Raw genomic sequence first — 15,234 nt, forward strand, 5'->3', positions numbered from 1 at the left:
CATTCTCCTGCCTCAGCCTTCCGAGTAGCTGGGACTACAGGCGCCCGCCGCTTCGCCCGGCTATTTTGTATTTTTTAGTAGAGACGGGGTTTCACCATGTTAGCCAGGATGGTCTCGATCTCCTGACCTCGTGATCCGCCCGTCTCGGCCTCCCAAAGTGCTGGGATTACAGGCTTGAGCCACCGCGCCCGGCCAAGACTAGCTCATCTTAAGTAGGGTTAGTGCTCCTGGTATGTGGAATGCCTTTTTATTCCTTGCCTAGGAGTGAGTGGCAATGCTCTGCTATATAGATCAGTATTTCAGTCCTGAACCATCAGGGCCAGGAATTTGCCATCCTACTAGGGATAATAACCAGCAGGATGTGACATATTACAGTCAGTGTGCATAGAGTACTTTCCTTATGTCAGCATGATCCAAACACTTTACATGATGAATTACTTTATTCTCACAGCAACCTTGTGAGGTGGATGCCATGATTCATTATTTATAGATGAGGAAGCTAAAGCACATCTGTTGAATATCACACAGCTAATACATGGTAGAACTTGGATTTGAACTCAGGCAGCCTTGCTGAAAGTCATGTTCTGCTTCTTGAGACTGAAATAATATTGTATGGATATAGTACTCTTGAAGATTGGTCATCTTGCATGGATAAGTAAGTTCTTTGGATGGGCATTCCTTTTGTCCTGAGCACCAAGAAATATGGAAGAAAAATATAGTGACCCAAGAGTCGTGGAAGAAGAAAAACAGAAGGAAGAGCAAACCCAGGCTAGGCAGTGTCTTTGGGGGATGATGAAAAACAACACCATTTAAACGTCCATGGTGTTTACATAGCTTTAGTTTAGTAACACAAATATTGCTTATGGAATAGGATATCTTCTCCTCGTGAATGTTTATAGTATGTTAGGTGTTGGGCTAGGGGTTAGAAAATGGGTGGCGAACAAGGCAGACTAGATCTTCGTCCTCATAAATGTTCTTTTCTAGTGGGGAAGACCATGAACACATAAGGGGCCACTGTAATATACCGCAGTGGTTCTCACATGTGAACGTGCATCAAAATCACATGGAAAGTTTGTTAATACCCCTGGAGTGTTTGATTAGTTGGTCTGGAGAGGGCACAAGAAAGTGCCTTTCTATCAAATTCTCATTCCCAGGTGACATAGAACCACTTTCTGAGAACCCGTAGCTCAGTGGTTAATGCTGAAGAAAGTTTGTTTTCTAATAAAGTAAAAGGAAAGAAGATAAATCCAATGATAACTAGACAGAGGAAATAAACTGGTTGGTAATATAGAGTTAACTGGTGGCCATTTTAGGGGGGCTAAGGAGAGACGGTGAAGGGGTGACATTTGAGATAAAACCAGGACGTAAGAAGGAGGTGCTATGTGAAGAGCTAGGGAAGAGTAGACCAGGCAGAGAACAAGTGCAAAGGTGGAAGGAAGAGAGGTTTGCGTTCTTGTGGGAGTTGGGGGAGCTGGGAGTGGGGTGAGGATGATTTGAGATGATGTTGGGGAGGATGCAGGAGCAAGTTCAGGTAGGGCCTTGATATAGAACAAAGAGAGTGCTACGCACTGGATTGGCATGATTTGTCTTCTCATTTTAAAAAGATTGCTTTGACTGCCATGTGTAGGTTGAATTCAGAGGGGCAAGCATGGAAAGAGGAAGACCAGACAGAAGGCTACTGTCGTGGTCCTGGGAGAGATGGTGATGGCTTGGGTTGAGGCAAGGGGTCGAGGGGTGGAGAAACAAGATAGAAGTGAGCTGGAGGAATGCACTGTTTTTGTTTCTACTGGCTTATCACCGCCTGGGGATGTTCATAATGGAGGCCCGTGAAAAGCTTAAATTATATTTCCTATGTGCTGTTTTAGAAAGCAGAGAAGCACAAATAACATATTAGAAAAATAGTCATTATCAAGTTATTTAAGTGTCTGTGCCTCCACCTCCTCCATTCCCCTGAAGGTAAACCTTAGCTATCTGGAAAGCTTGGCTGTCCAGGGCAACTTGTTCTCTGAGATCTCTGATTTAGCCCCATTAACATGGAGTATAATCTGTGTGTGTGTCATTGCTTAATTGTTGGCATGTAGTGACTCAACTGGTAATTTAAATTAAAAGACTGCATATAAGCATACTATTGTTCTTCTTGGATCTCGATGGAGCTTTGATTGGCACTTAAGTGATGGCGTCTTTGAATTAATTACTATAGCTGGGGAAGAGCTGGGAAAACACACTAGGAAAAAAATACATAGTTGTGATGTAGGAGTGAGAGGAGTACATTCAATGTGAGAGTGAGCCTAGAATGAACCATACTGGAGTCAGAGAATAAAGGAACAGATGCCAAGTACTCGCAGATGTCTGGGGCCCCATCTACACCACTGCACCCTGCTGAGGTGTGGTCAGGAGGTAGCCCCACCTGCTCACTGATGGGGGAACTTCCCCCTGCCCTGCAGGGCTGCAGGGGGAACAGTCACATGGAGGTCCCCCCTCTTCCTGTCTCTCAGGATCCCAGCCCAGGAAGATCCACCTCAGGCAGTCTCTTTCTCACATGTTTACACACATCCTTTTCAAACCTTGTGTTTCTTTTCCTTTGCTCTTTTAAATCTTGCCCAGTCACCTCAGGAAATTCTCTCCTTTTCTTTGTTCTACTCCAGAGCCAAAATAAGGGAAAAACATTTTTAGTCATGGTTAATATGTGTGAGATTCATGCTATGATAAACATATTGACAAATGATCTAATTACTAAATCCTGTGGCTCCTCTATTTACAGATTCCTTTGCAACCTTGGACAGCAGAACACTTTCTGTCCTGGAAGCTTTTCTTTTAGGTTCCTCCTCCGTTTCCTGATCACTCCTGCTTCCCACCTCCCCACCTCCCCTTCCTGTTTCTATTCCTTTTTTTTTTTTTTTTTTTGAGACGGAATCTCGTTCTGTCGCCCAGGCTAGAGTGCAGTGGTGCAATCTCAACCCACTGCAACCTCCACCTCTGGGGTTTGTGATTCTCCTGCCTCAGCCTCTTGAGTAGCTGGGACTACAGGCACCTGCCACCATGTCCAGCTAATTTTTGTATTTTTACTAGAGACGAGGTTTCACCATGTTGGCCAGGCTGATCTTGAACTCCTGACCTCAAGTGATCTGCCCACCTCAGCCTCCCAAAGTGCTGGGATTACAGGCGTGAGCCACTGTGCCTGCTCTGTTTCTATTCCTCAACTTTGGTTATGTCTAGAAATGTTTTTCTCAGCCGTTTTCTTTATTTTTCTCCTCTTTATCTCTAAGTGATGCCATCCACTTCTGCAGTTTTAATGCTCCATGTTGCCCACTCCCTCACCTTTACCTCCTCTTTGACATTTCTTCTCAATTCTAGGCTTGAATTTACAACTCCTTGCTGAATAACAACACATGACTTGACAGACCCAACACACAGTTTCCTCCTGTTGTGTCTCCAGGTGACGGCAGCATCACTCTACCGGACACATGGACAAAAAAACCAACATGTCATCTTCAGAGTTTGCCTTTAAGCTGGGCACAGTGGTACATGCCTGTAGTTCCAGCTACTTGGGAGGCCAAAGCAGGAGGATCCCTTGAGCCCAGGAATTTGAGTCCAGCCTGGGCAACATAGCAAGAGCCTGTCTCTTAAAAAGAAAAAAATAAAAAAAAGAAAAGTTCACCTTTTTTTCCAACCTCTAATCAGTAACATTCAGTAACAAAGTTCTACTGGTTCTGCCCCCGAGGGGGCTCTTATCTATCTATCCCTTTCTGTCCCTTGTGCTGCTCTTTTGGTTCAGGATCTCATTTATCCCTCATAGTTGATCTTTCCTTCTTGACTCTGCAATCACCTTTTTATACTTCCAAGCAAGACATGTTTGGGCATTTGTTGGCGTATGCATGCCAGGCACATAGAGGGTGCTCACAAGATACTAATATAATCCATTTCATTCCAAAAAGAATGCAAGATAGGCCGGGCGCAGTGGCTCATGCCTGTAATCCTAGTACTTTGGGAGGCCAAGGCAGGCAAATCACTTAAGGTCAGGAGTTTGAGACCAGCCTGGCCAACATGGTGAAACACAGTCTCTACTAAAAATACAAAAAAATTAGCCAGATGTGGTGATGGATGCCTGTAATCCCAGCTACTCGGGAGGCTGGAGAAGGAGAATCACTTGAACCTGGGAGGCGGAGGTTGCAGTGAGCTGAGATCGTGCCACTGCACTCCAGCCTGGGTGACTACATCTCACAAAAAAAGAAAAAAAGAAAAAGAATGCAAGATAGCTTATCAAAAAAATGGGTAAGATAAAATGCAAAATAAGTCGATGAGATGACCAAGAACCACCCCAACCCCCGACTCTTGCCAAACAGGGCGAGAAAATACGAATCCAGGACAGGAATTACTGAAGCTGCTCACCTAATGTCTGCATTTGTAAACATCGGGTTACAATTTTGGCTCACAGAATCTTTAGCTGATAGGGAAAGAGGGTCCATTTCTGTGATTCCATTTTGTCCATAAGATAAAAAAGATGAGTCGTGAAGGAGAAAGGCAGCTATTCTTGGAATTGAGGTCAGAGAGAACTTTTTTCCCAAGGGCTCTGATAAAGGGAATTCGGTGTAGCTTCCTGAATAGTAACCTCATTGGCATTCTTGGAATATGCATAGCAATCAGTTTCTTGAAGCTGCTACTTCTAACATCACTCATTGTGGGCCAGGAGAAGAGTGCCAATGTGCTGTTTCAATAAAAGTAGTTGCAAAGGTATAGGGAATGTAAAAATTGTGCCTACCCGCCAGAATTTCTTTGTAAAGCAAACTTGGTTATGTTCCTTAAAAAATATTTCATACCTTCTTGTTCCATTCTCAAACTCTGTATTATATGGAACTTCCCTGGCAACTGTAATATGAACCTGGGTTATCTTTCTAGGTTGTTCAGAGACCCCAGCCTCCACCTGCCAATGTGCAGCCCCATAACCCAGCCATACTTGTCTACTTGCAGTTTCCTGAATGGCTCTGTCCTCTAGACTCTACCTTCGTGCCAGCTGTTCTTTCCTTTCAGAGGCCCTTCCCTGTACTCCTTTACTTGGCTGTCTTCCCCACTTGCATACAGCTGCTCTTTTTCCCCTTAAGATCAGAGGGAATGTTTTGCTCATCACGCCAATAAAGATATGTTGATCAACAACCAGAAAAGCTGTGAGTTTTTTAAGTAAAACTGAACGTACTACCATCAATAATACATCCACTCCTTTTAAAGGTACCCAGAATTCCATGTTATAAATTTTGCCTCATTTTAAATTTATTAAACTTCTACAAGGACCATTATGCTTAATAAGCAAGAAGAGACTTTTCCTGCATTTCCTTGGTTAGGTACTGGTAGTACTGTTTTTCTCTTTGTTTTGGTGTTTTGTTGTAACATTAGGTCATTAGTTTAGCTACAGGGAGGGGCTCACCCCGCTCTGACCCATTAACCTCATAGTCTAAGCACCATTTGACCATTGTTTCTGGGGAAATTATTTTCCCAAATTCCAAAGCATATTTTAAAAACATAACTGCAACACAATCCAACTTAAGGTAGTGGAAAGAATCGTGGACCAGGATTTATCATTTGGAGTCTGATCTTGGTGCTTTAATTAATTATTTAACCCGTCTGGGTCTCATTTCCCTCATTATTAAAATGAGATGGTTAGATTAGATGGTGATTGCATGTTGGTGGTAATAGAAAAATAATAATAACTGACTCTTTGCTATGAGCTGGGCATTCTCCAGAGGTCATGTCATCTAATCTTTATAGCAGTGTTCTAAAGTCAGAATCGTTATCCCCGTTTACACTTGCAGAAACTGAGGCACAGAGATTAAGGGACTTGCCCAGGGTTATACATCTAGTAAGAGTTATACAGCAGGCTCTTGGACTGGCTTGGGGAAATTGTTAACCACTATGCTTTCTAGTTCAGTGGTTCTGTGAGATACTATTTATAGGATAAAGCCTGTATTTTGAAATTTTGAGGAAGAAAAATTAGTTTTACTGAAATCCAGTTTTACATCATTCCTCCCAAGCTATTTTTAATGCAGTAACTTGTATTTAAATGAAAACCTTACTCTCTTCCCTGCTTTTTCCCCAATGTGTTTGCATGTAAAATTATTTGATTGTAGCAATAGACAGGGAGGAAATCTGTTGTTAATGCTCTGTCCATAGGAAATATTGGTCTTTCCCAGAAACTTATTAGGTGTCACATGTAAAGAAGATATTTTATATGTCTTCCCTTTCTTTCCTCCTGCAACCAGCCCTTTGATTTAGATGGTTGGAAAACTGTTAGGCCTGTTTTTCTTTGGAAGTGCCAAGTAAGTACTTGCTACTATTACTATATAAAGCATTTAATGCAATGTCTGGCACATCATTCACTCAACAGTTGCTATGACCACACATGGTACTAGAGGCTTGGCATACAACAGTGAGCAAAACACAGACCCTACCCTAACAGAGGATCATAGGGGTCCAGGAAGAAGAGCAGGGGATCGATCAAAGAGATATTTATAAACTTTACAGATTCTCCATAAGTTTAAGTTTTTCTTAATATTATAATATTGTACAGATGAGGAATTAGCCTTTTATTCAAGCTCTTTTCCCAAGGCAGTCCAAACCAAAAATTTTACCTCTTCCCATCACAACCCACCCAGCTTCATTCAGCCATATCTACTGCTATTAGTGGGATGGTCAGTTCATTTACTGTCCATAGTAGGATACCTTCGAGAGTGAAAGGGTGTACTATTAATATTTATGATGGAGGCTGGTTATAGTGGCTCCTTCTTATAATCCCAGCACTTTGGGATGCTGAGGTGGGATCTTCACTGAGGCCAAGAGTTCCAGACCAGCCTGGGCAACAAAGCAAGATCCTGTCTCTACAAAAAAATTTAAAAAATTAGCCCTGCATGCCTGTAGTTCTAGCTACTGAGGAGGCTGAGGTGGGATAATCTCTTGAGACCAGGAGGTCGAGGCTGCAGTGAGCTCTGATTGTGCCACATGTACTCCAGCCCGAGTGACAGAGTGAGACTCTGTCTCCAAAAAAAAAAAAAAAAAAAAAAAAAAAAAAAAAAAGAACTATGCTGAGACAATAACTATAAACTGGAATTGTACCAGGCCAACCAGAATATATTATTGTTGTCACCTACTTCATGCTATCTGAGTTGACCCTCCAACTTACATTCTTTATTTTTTATTTTATTTTTTATGTTTTTTTTTTTTTTTTTTTTTTTGAGAGACAGGGTCTCACTTTATCGCCTAGGCTGGAGTGCAGTGGTGCCATCTTGGCTCACTGCAGCCTCACCCTCCCAGGTTTAAGCAGTCATCCCACCTCAGCCTCTGAGTAGCCTCCCTCAGGCTCCCAAGCAGCCTCACTATGTTACTGAGGCTTGTCTCGAACTCCTGGGCTCAAGCAATCTTATTTCCTCGGCCTCCTAAAGTGCTGGAATTGCAGGGTGAGCCACTGTGCCTGGCCTTATATTCTTTAAGATTATCCTCTTTATAATGTGTATGTGTGTGTGTATGTATGTGAATCAGAGGTGTGTGGCTGGTTTTGCTGGAGGTTAGAGGAATTAGGTATTCTCTTCCTTGTAGGAGCTTATTTTCTAAGACATTCGTTTTTCTGCTTACTGATTTAGTAACAGCAGCTGCTTCAGTAAAAAACCAGATCAGCTGCAGAATTGAGAAATTTTCTCAGGTAAATGTCACAAAGCAGTAACTCTCAGTCATCTTTCTCTGGACAGAAAACTATGTTCTGCTGTGAAATTTGTGTTTGTGTCTGGGTGTGTGTATGCCTCATTCTCTATTTTTTCTTATTAAGCAAATTTCATGGCAGCACGTTGTTTTCTCCCTAGAGAAAGAAACAAGGGACCATATTATTCGTATTGATTGCAGAAATTAAAAATAATTTAAACCTTTTGTTTGTTTCTGGGACTTTCAGAACTTAAAGACTTGTCACAAGTGGAGCTGTCCAGGAGTATTACAAACCAGGTTTAAGAATATTTGCTCCCCAAGATTCAGGACCTTGTCATGCTCTAATGGCACAGCCTCTTCTATACTGAATAAATCATTAGTGATTTTAATGAGTTATAAGTCATTCCCAAGGGAATATCTCTACTGACGTTTTATAAATCATCATTATCAATGTCTGTTGTCTTACAGTTAATAGAAACAATTGAGTCATCCCAGTTATAATTTTGAGTCATTTCTTTAAGGATAGAATACATTTTTATAAGCCTTTAAAAAATGGCCATCAGAGCAGAGGGGAGAAAGGAGAGAGAGTGTGTGTGGGGTATGTGTTAGGGAGGGGAGTCTGCACGCCTCATCGCCTGAAGGGAAGTGATTGCTCCACAAGCCTGCATTACAGGGATGGTGAAATCCCAGGGAGCCTGCCTTTGGGTTCAGGCCCTGACGGTTGGCAGCTGGTCTTCAGGGTATATAGATTGCCTCATCATTTAGAATTCTTCTCTTGCCTCAACATAATGAGGTCAGTGCCTTAGTGTCTTAGAAACTGGAGCTGCTCTTGCCTAGGTCACTTAGTGGATGTACAAACAGTGCTTATTGGAAGGCCCCTTTCAGACTGGGGGCATTAGGAGGGATTTATTGGAGTGTAGGTTTTTTGTGTTTTTTTCCCCTTGTTTTGTTTTTTTTAATCTTAAAATCAAAATATGTAGGGATGGTTTTATCAAGGTTATGTATAAACATTTTATGCACAGTAAGTGAAAAAAATGTCACAATGTTACTGTATACTTATAAAAACTCAATAGAACCCAGGGGTAGCAGAGTGAAAATAGAGCTATCTCAGTTTATCACCGGTTCTATAGAAACAGTGGAAAATAGAAGTGTAAGAAATTCTCTTAAATACCCCATGGGATCTCATTGGCATTCTCTCATACTGTTACTGTCAGTTTTAGAGAGCCCATGTCACTAAAATATTAAAGATTAGGATGTGGACAAAGAAAAGGGAAACTTGAAAGGTTTTTAAAATCACTGGGCCAAGCTTGTGGTACTAGGAAGGCAGCTATAATTTTGATTCAGTTTAAGTGGAGGAATAAGAAATATTTGACTTGAGTAGGCAATTCCTTGTGAACTCATGGTTTTGACTCTGTTTCATGCACAATATATTCGAACTTGAGGCTAAACCAGGGCATTCAGAGTTTGCAATCAGGGAGAGAGAAGCAGGTACATGCTGAAACAAATTTTCCTGAATTGATACTTACCTTTACAACATTTGATGCATTCTGGCATTTTTCTGTTCTATTCTTTCCTATTTCAATTTTTTAAAAAAGTTGGCTCTGACCCATTGAAGTGATTTCACAATCCATTAATTGTTGTGAGCCGAAGTTTAAAAAATACGCGTCTAAACAGAAGTTTTCGTGGGCGTGCATGTTTGAAGGCAAGGACGGTGAAGTAATGTTTTCCTATCAGTCGTGTTAATAAGTGTAGCCATAATAAAACATAAACCATTTAGTTAATTAGAATATTTACCATACTAAATGCTGTTGGATTGTTTTCTTTATGAATAGTGCATTTTGTCTGCTAGGATGAAGTAATTCAGTGTTTCCAATTTGCCCAGACGATAATCTTTATAATGCTTCTTGTTGATGTTAAATGGACTATTGAAATAGTATTTTGTCTGTGTGTCTTGGCTGGTAATAAACACTGTTTTGTCATCGTAAGGTTACCAGAACAGCTGTTGACACCCAAAGAATGCCTGGGAACACCAGTTAGGTAGGAAGAAAACAAGGAATATTATAGTTTTAACCCTTATCTATTCCCTATGATGCCAGATGGTAGGGTTCTTGATCAAATTAGAGACAGGAAAGTAATTTTTTTTTTTGTCTTTGGCATTTATTTTTTTTTGCCATTTAATAGACATTACTCCAGAATTAGAGCATTTTATATTTTTCTCTTTACAACATATCCCACACTTGTGAAAACCAACCTGTTTAAAAAGACCAAAAGAAAAACAGACAGACAAAAAAAAACAAAAGAAGCTGAAACTTGTTTTAGAGCTAGAAAATATTGAATTAGTAGTTTTATTTGTTTTATTATATTTATTTCTTTGTAGGTGGGCACCATCCAATAGTTTTATTTTTTAGTTACCCTTTTAAGAATTTGTAATTTAAGCCACACATACCTTTTGTTGTGTTGTGATATTTACACACCAGTGTTTTATCCTCTTTTCTACCTTCTAGTGTTAGCATCCTCTTGAAGAACACACCCTTAAATGTCTCCTAGGCTGTATTGCTTCATCAAGAGTGTAAACAATTACAGCATAAAATAATACCTTTGGAAATGAAGTCATGCATCTTTCTTAATTGCTGAACTCTTATAATTCTGAAGGGGGTCTATTTTATCCTGTACTTACTCCCATACTTGCTAACACAAGCAAATGGGCCTACACATACAGATAGGAAAAGCATGAATCTAAGGGTTTCTTAGGGTTCCATAATTATGCATGGAATGTGCAGGAGCAGGAATGTCGAAGTAGGAGTAATAATGATAGATTTAGAAAGGGCCTTAGAGGTTAGTTGGTACACAGTATTTTACAGTGAAGGAAGCTGGAATTGAGCAGGTCTGGGTTTTTTTCTTCCTAGCTTCCCCTCCCCTCGTCCCATTGTAATATGTGGCTGTCAAGATGACGTTTCTACAGCAAACTTGATGTGCATAAACTTTGCTGGCAGCTTTCCACACTTTTAGAATAAAGTTCTGATTTCTAAAGATCATGTATGAAGACCTTTTGGGATGTAGTTTTTGCTTGTCTGAGTAGCTTTTCTCACCACTTGTACACATACTGCCTATAATGATCAAATTCCTTGGTGGTCTTATCTTTTTTGGCCATACTGCTTGTAATTCTCTAATTCCTTGATGGTTTTATCTCTTTGACCACTGTGGTTTTATCTCATTTGACCATGCTTTCACACATATTCTTTCTGACAGGAAGGCACCCTCCACCTTCCCCCAAGACACACATTATCTAGTTCAGAGGCTTTCAAAAATAAATTTATTTTAGTATGAACCCAGTGTGGATTACATTTATATTATGACCGTATACATATATAGGTGTGTGTGTATGAATGTACATGTGTGTATGTATATTATATGTAATATATATTTTATGTGTAAATCTAAACAATTGTCATGAACATGCTTATTTTTATATGTGATATACTTAACTTTGATATTAGTGATATCTGTCCTTTGTAACTGCACAGCAGCTTTGGTGTTGGAAGGCTTTTTTGAGCTCGAGGTCTGATTCGATCATCTTCACTTGCTGGGTCACACATGTCATAGTATTTACTTGTTTTGTTCCTCTCACTGCCTCAGACAGCTCTTGAGGGTAGAGACTATGTCACACTCATCCTAGCACACAGGCACAGACCTAATAGGTGCTTAGTAAAGAGATAATGAAGAAACTGGGCCCAGTGTTCTGCTACAAGTTGATAGCCAAAATCGCAAAGACAGAAAAGAGCCCCATGTTTCTCGATTCTCAAGACAGAGCTATGCATCGCAATTTTTCATTTGGAGTAGGACTTGCAGAATGGCTAGACATAGGATGAATTATTTTTTTTCTTGAGGGGGAAATGTGAGGAGACACTATCATATATGCTCTTTGTTATAAAGGAAAAATCCCACAAAATACAGGTATTAAGGCTTAATTACATACAGCCAAATTCACACAACTGTACAGTTTTGAAAAGTTTTGAAAAACTGTACAGTTGTGTTACTGCTATCAAAATCAAGATATAGATAATTTCTATCACCACATAAATGTTTTTAATGCCTCTTTGTAGCCAGTCTTTTCTCCACCCTCCAGCTGTTGCCACCTCTGATCAATCTTCTGTGTCTATAAGTTCACATTTTCCAGAATGCTGTATAAATAGAATCATGCAACATGTAACATGTTGCATCTAGCCTGTTTGACTTAGCATAAGGTGTTTGAAATCATCCATGTTGTTGCTTATATCAGTAGTCTGCTCCTTTTTGTGCTGGATAATATTCCATTGTATAGATATACCAAAATTTCTTTTTTTTTTTTTTTTTTTTGAGACGGAGTCTCGCTGTGTCGCCCAGGCTGGAGTGCAGTGGCCGGATCTCAGCTCACTGCAAGCTCCGCCTCCCGGGTTCCCGCCATTCTCCCGCCTCAGCCTCGGAGTAGCTGGGACTACAGGCGCCCGCCACCACGCCCGGCTAGTTTTTTGTATTTTTAGTAGAGACGGGGTTTCACCGTGTTAGCCAGGAGGGTCTCGATCTCCTGATCTCGTGATCCGCCCGCCTCGGCCTCCCAAAGTGCTGGGATTACAGGCTTGAGCCACCGCGCCCGGCCTCCAAAATTTCTTTATCCATTCACTAATTCAGGTTGTTTCCAGTTTGGGGCAAATATATAGAATTTATGTCTAGGATTGCTGAGTCATATAGTCATAAGTATATGTTTAATTTTATAAGAAATTACCAAACTGTTTTCCAAAGTGGCTGTACCATCTTGCTTATTGCCAACAGCAGATGAGAGTTCCAGTTGTTCTACATCTTTATCAGTACTTGGTATTGTCAGCTGCTATTTAAAAAAAATTTAGCCATTCTAATAGTTGTATGATGTCTCATTGTGGTCTGATTTGCATTTCTGTATTAACTACTATGCACATCTTTTCATGTGCTTATTTGCCATTTGTGTATCTTATTTAGTGACGTATCTGTTCAAATCTTTTGCCCATTTTAAAATCAGACTTTTCTTATTATTGATTGTAAGAGTTCTTTATACATTGTAATATAAATTATTTATATTTTTGTAAATATTTCTTCCCAATCTTTTTTGTGTTGTTTCATTTTCTTAACAATGGCAGCACAGCTTTGAAAGTCTTTGAAGGGAATATCCTAAAAGGTACTAAAATAGAGGTTTTACCAGCCTGGGCGACATAGTAAGATCTGGTCTCCACAAATAATAAAAAAATAATTAGCCGAGTAAGGTGGTGCTTGCCTGTAGTACCGGCTACTTGGGAAGCTGAGGTGGGACAATTGCTTGAGCCTGGGCAGTTGAGGCTGCAGTGAGCCGTGATTGTGCCACTGCATTCTAGCCTGGGCAACAAAGTGGGACTCCAGTCTCAAAAAAAAAAAAAAAAAGAAAAAGAAAAAAAAGAAAATGATTTTAATCTACTAAAGTAGATGATCATAAAATGAATTAAATGTTTTTCTGATAGAAACAAGTTTTTAAAATTCATTTCTAAGATTTGAAGGTGACATTTTCTCTAGCCTTTCCAAGTTGTTAAGAAAGATTATACTTAGGATGTTGAAGTACCTTAAATAGATGACTTTACAAGTTGATAACTTGTCTCTGCCGTAATTAATGTTTATTTTTAAGTGTCAATATGGGTGTTGTGGCATCTGTCCCCTTAAGAATTCCAAGGCTGTAGAGAAGCATGTTTTGGATTCCTCTTGCTGGGAAGTACTGAGCCTTGGTACCTGAAAAAAACAGAGAAGATGTCAGACAGCATGGAGCCAGTTTATCCTACTGCTCAAAACTGTTTGTAGTAGAAATGGTGCACAGACATTAGAAGGGTGTCTATTGTGACACTTGGTTGGATTCTAGTCGTGCTAAAACATGTAGGGTCAAAAAAAAAAAATCTTTGGAGCAAAATCTAACATGGCACATACACTGTTTTGGCCGCATTTCTGCAGTTTAAATAGCCATATCTTCATGTAGCTGTTCTTGTTTTCAAAATGAAATAATGCAATTTTAAAACAGTTAAATGTAATTGAATGTTGCAACAATATCTTAAACAGTAATAGCAAGTTAAGAATAGAATGGACTGATGGAGTTTAATAATAATAAAAAAAAAACCCTATTGATAACATCTTTCTGCATAAAAGCCTTACTATCCTCGCACAGTACCTTGCACATATGTGCATAATGGATATTTTGTAAATATTTGTAAAATGGATGACAGGATATCTCCTTTTCCTCTTGTAAAGAAAAGCCCTTAATTAACCTGTATTCCTTTTGACATGGTGGCTTTCAGTAGCAAAGATGTTCCAATCCCATGATGTATGGGCTGCTAAAAATAGATTGATATATATTAGACTTCAATGTTTATACTTTCATTTGAAGGTATTTTCAAGGAAGATTTTTTTCATTTTGCAAATGAAGAATCTTTTTGGTGTCAAGAGATGAACATGTTCAGAACTATACAATTTCAGATTTGTAAAAATATGTACCATACATAGAAAAAATATGTAATGAAATTCATGGAATATGGCAGTGGTATCAGTGGGTGTTGATATTGTGGATGGTTTTCTCTATTTCAATTTTTTAAAAACAATTAACAGTGGTTACCTTTGTTATTATAAAAAGGTGGGGAAAGGCCGGGCGCGGTGGCTCAAGCCTGTAATCCCAGCACTTTGGGAGGTCGAGACGGGCGGATCACGAGGTCAGGAGATCGAGACCATCCTGGCTAACAGTGAAACCCCGTCTCTACTAAAAAATACAAAAAAACTAGCCAGGCGAGGTGGCGGGCGCCTGTAGTGTCAGCTACTCGGGAGGCTGAGGCAGGAGAATGGTCTGAACCCGGGAGGCGGAGCTTGCAGTGAGCTGAGATCCGGCCACTGCACTCCAGCCTGGGCGACAGAGCGAGACTCCGTCTCAAAAAAAAAAAAAAAAAAAAGGTGGGGAAAAATGAGATTACTTTCCCAAAGATACGGAATAGTGTCAGAAATCAAATCCTTAATAAACTTTGATTAGAACTTTGGTGTTATGTGTGTCTTTACTACTTGTGGTTGAGAGAGACCTTCCCTTCAAATTTGTTCCACCGGCGTCATTTTGCAAAGTTCACTTTTAGTTTTTGGTCATACTATAGACCCTGGAAAAGTCACTGGGGGAGTTTTTTAATTTTTTTTTTATTTTTAAGATTTGAAGGTGACATTCTTGGTCATTATCAACATGTGGTTTTTGAGTTTATTGGCATCACCATCATTTTTTTTTCTTTTCCTAGAGAACACTTTAGAGAACCCTGTGTTCTCTTGAACCTGTATATAATTTAGTCACTTTTTAAACTGCCAGGTAATATTTGAGATAAAATCAACAATATAGTAGTAGCAGTACAGTTTTATCTAATACAAATAGGAGGGCTTGTTCAAATTTAGATAACATTGGGTCAATCACAGTATATTTAAAATTAAATAATTCTGTGGCAGAAGGCCCAGACCCAGTAAGGATGCAGTGTTAGAGTCCACAGTGGTACATGCTTAGCCATC

At 39.8% G+C, this 15,234-nt stretch overlaps 1 protein-coding gene and 1 long non-coding RNA gene across 2 annotated transcripts in view; one reads left to right on the top strand and one right to left on the bottom strand.

The window, feature by feature from the left end:
* Positions 1–15,234, top strand: part of LGR4 (leucine rich repeat containing G protein-coupled receptor 4) — a 111,777-nt gene that overhangs the window by 43,296 nt on the left and 53,247 nt on the right. The window lies entirely within an intron of this gene.
* The window catches only part of LOC117079836, a 58,083-nt gene continuing 56,159 nt past the window's right edge, over positions 13,311–15,234 (bottom strand). Inside the window, exon 2 of the long non-coding RNA XR_004435630.1 lies at positions 13,311–13,446. This is a non-coding gene — a long non-coding RNA (uncharacterized LOC117079836). The remainder of the gene's footprint in view (positions 13,447–15,234) is intronic.

This window comes from Trachypithecus francoisi, unplaced genomic scaffold (genome assembly GCF_009764315.1).
Source record: "Trachypithecus francoisi isolate TF-2019V2 unplaced genomic scaffold, Tfra_2.0 Lachesis_group8, whole genome shotgun sequence".
NCBI lineage: Eukaryota > Metazoa > Chordata > Mammalia > Primates > Cercopithecidae > Trachypithecus > Trachypithecus francoisi.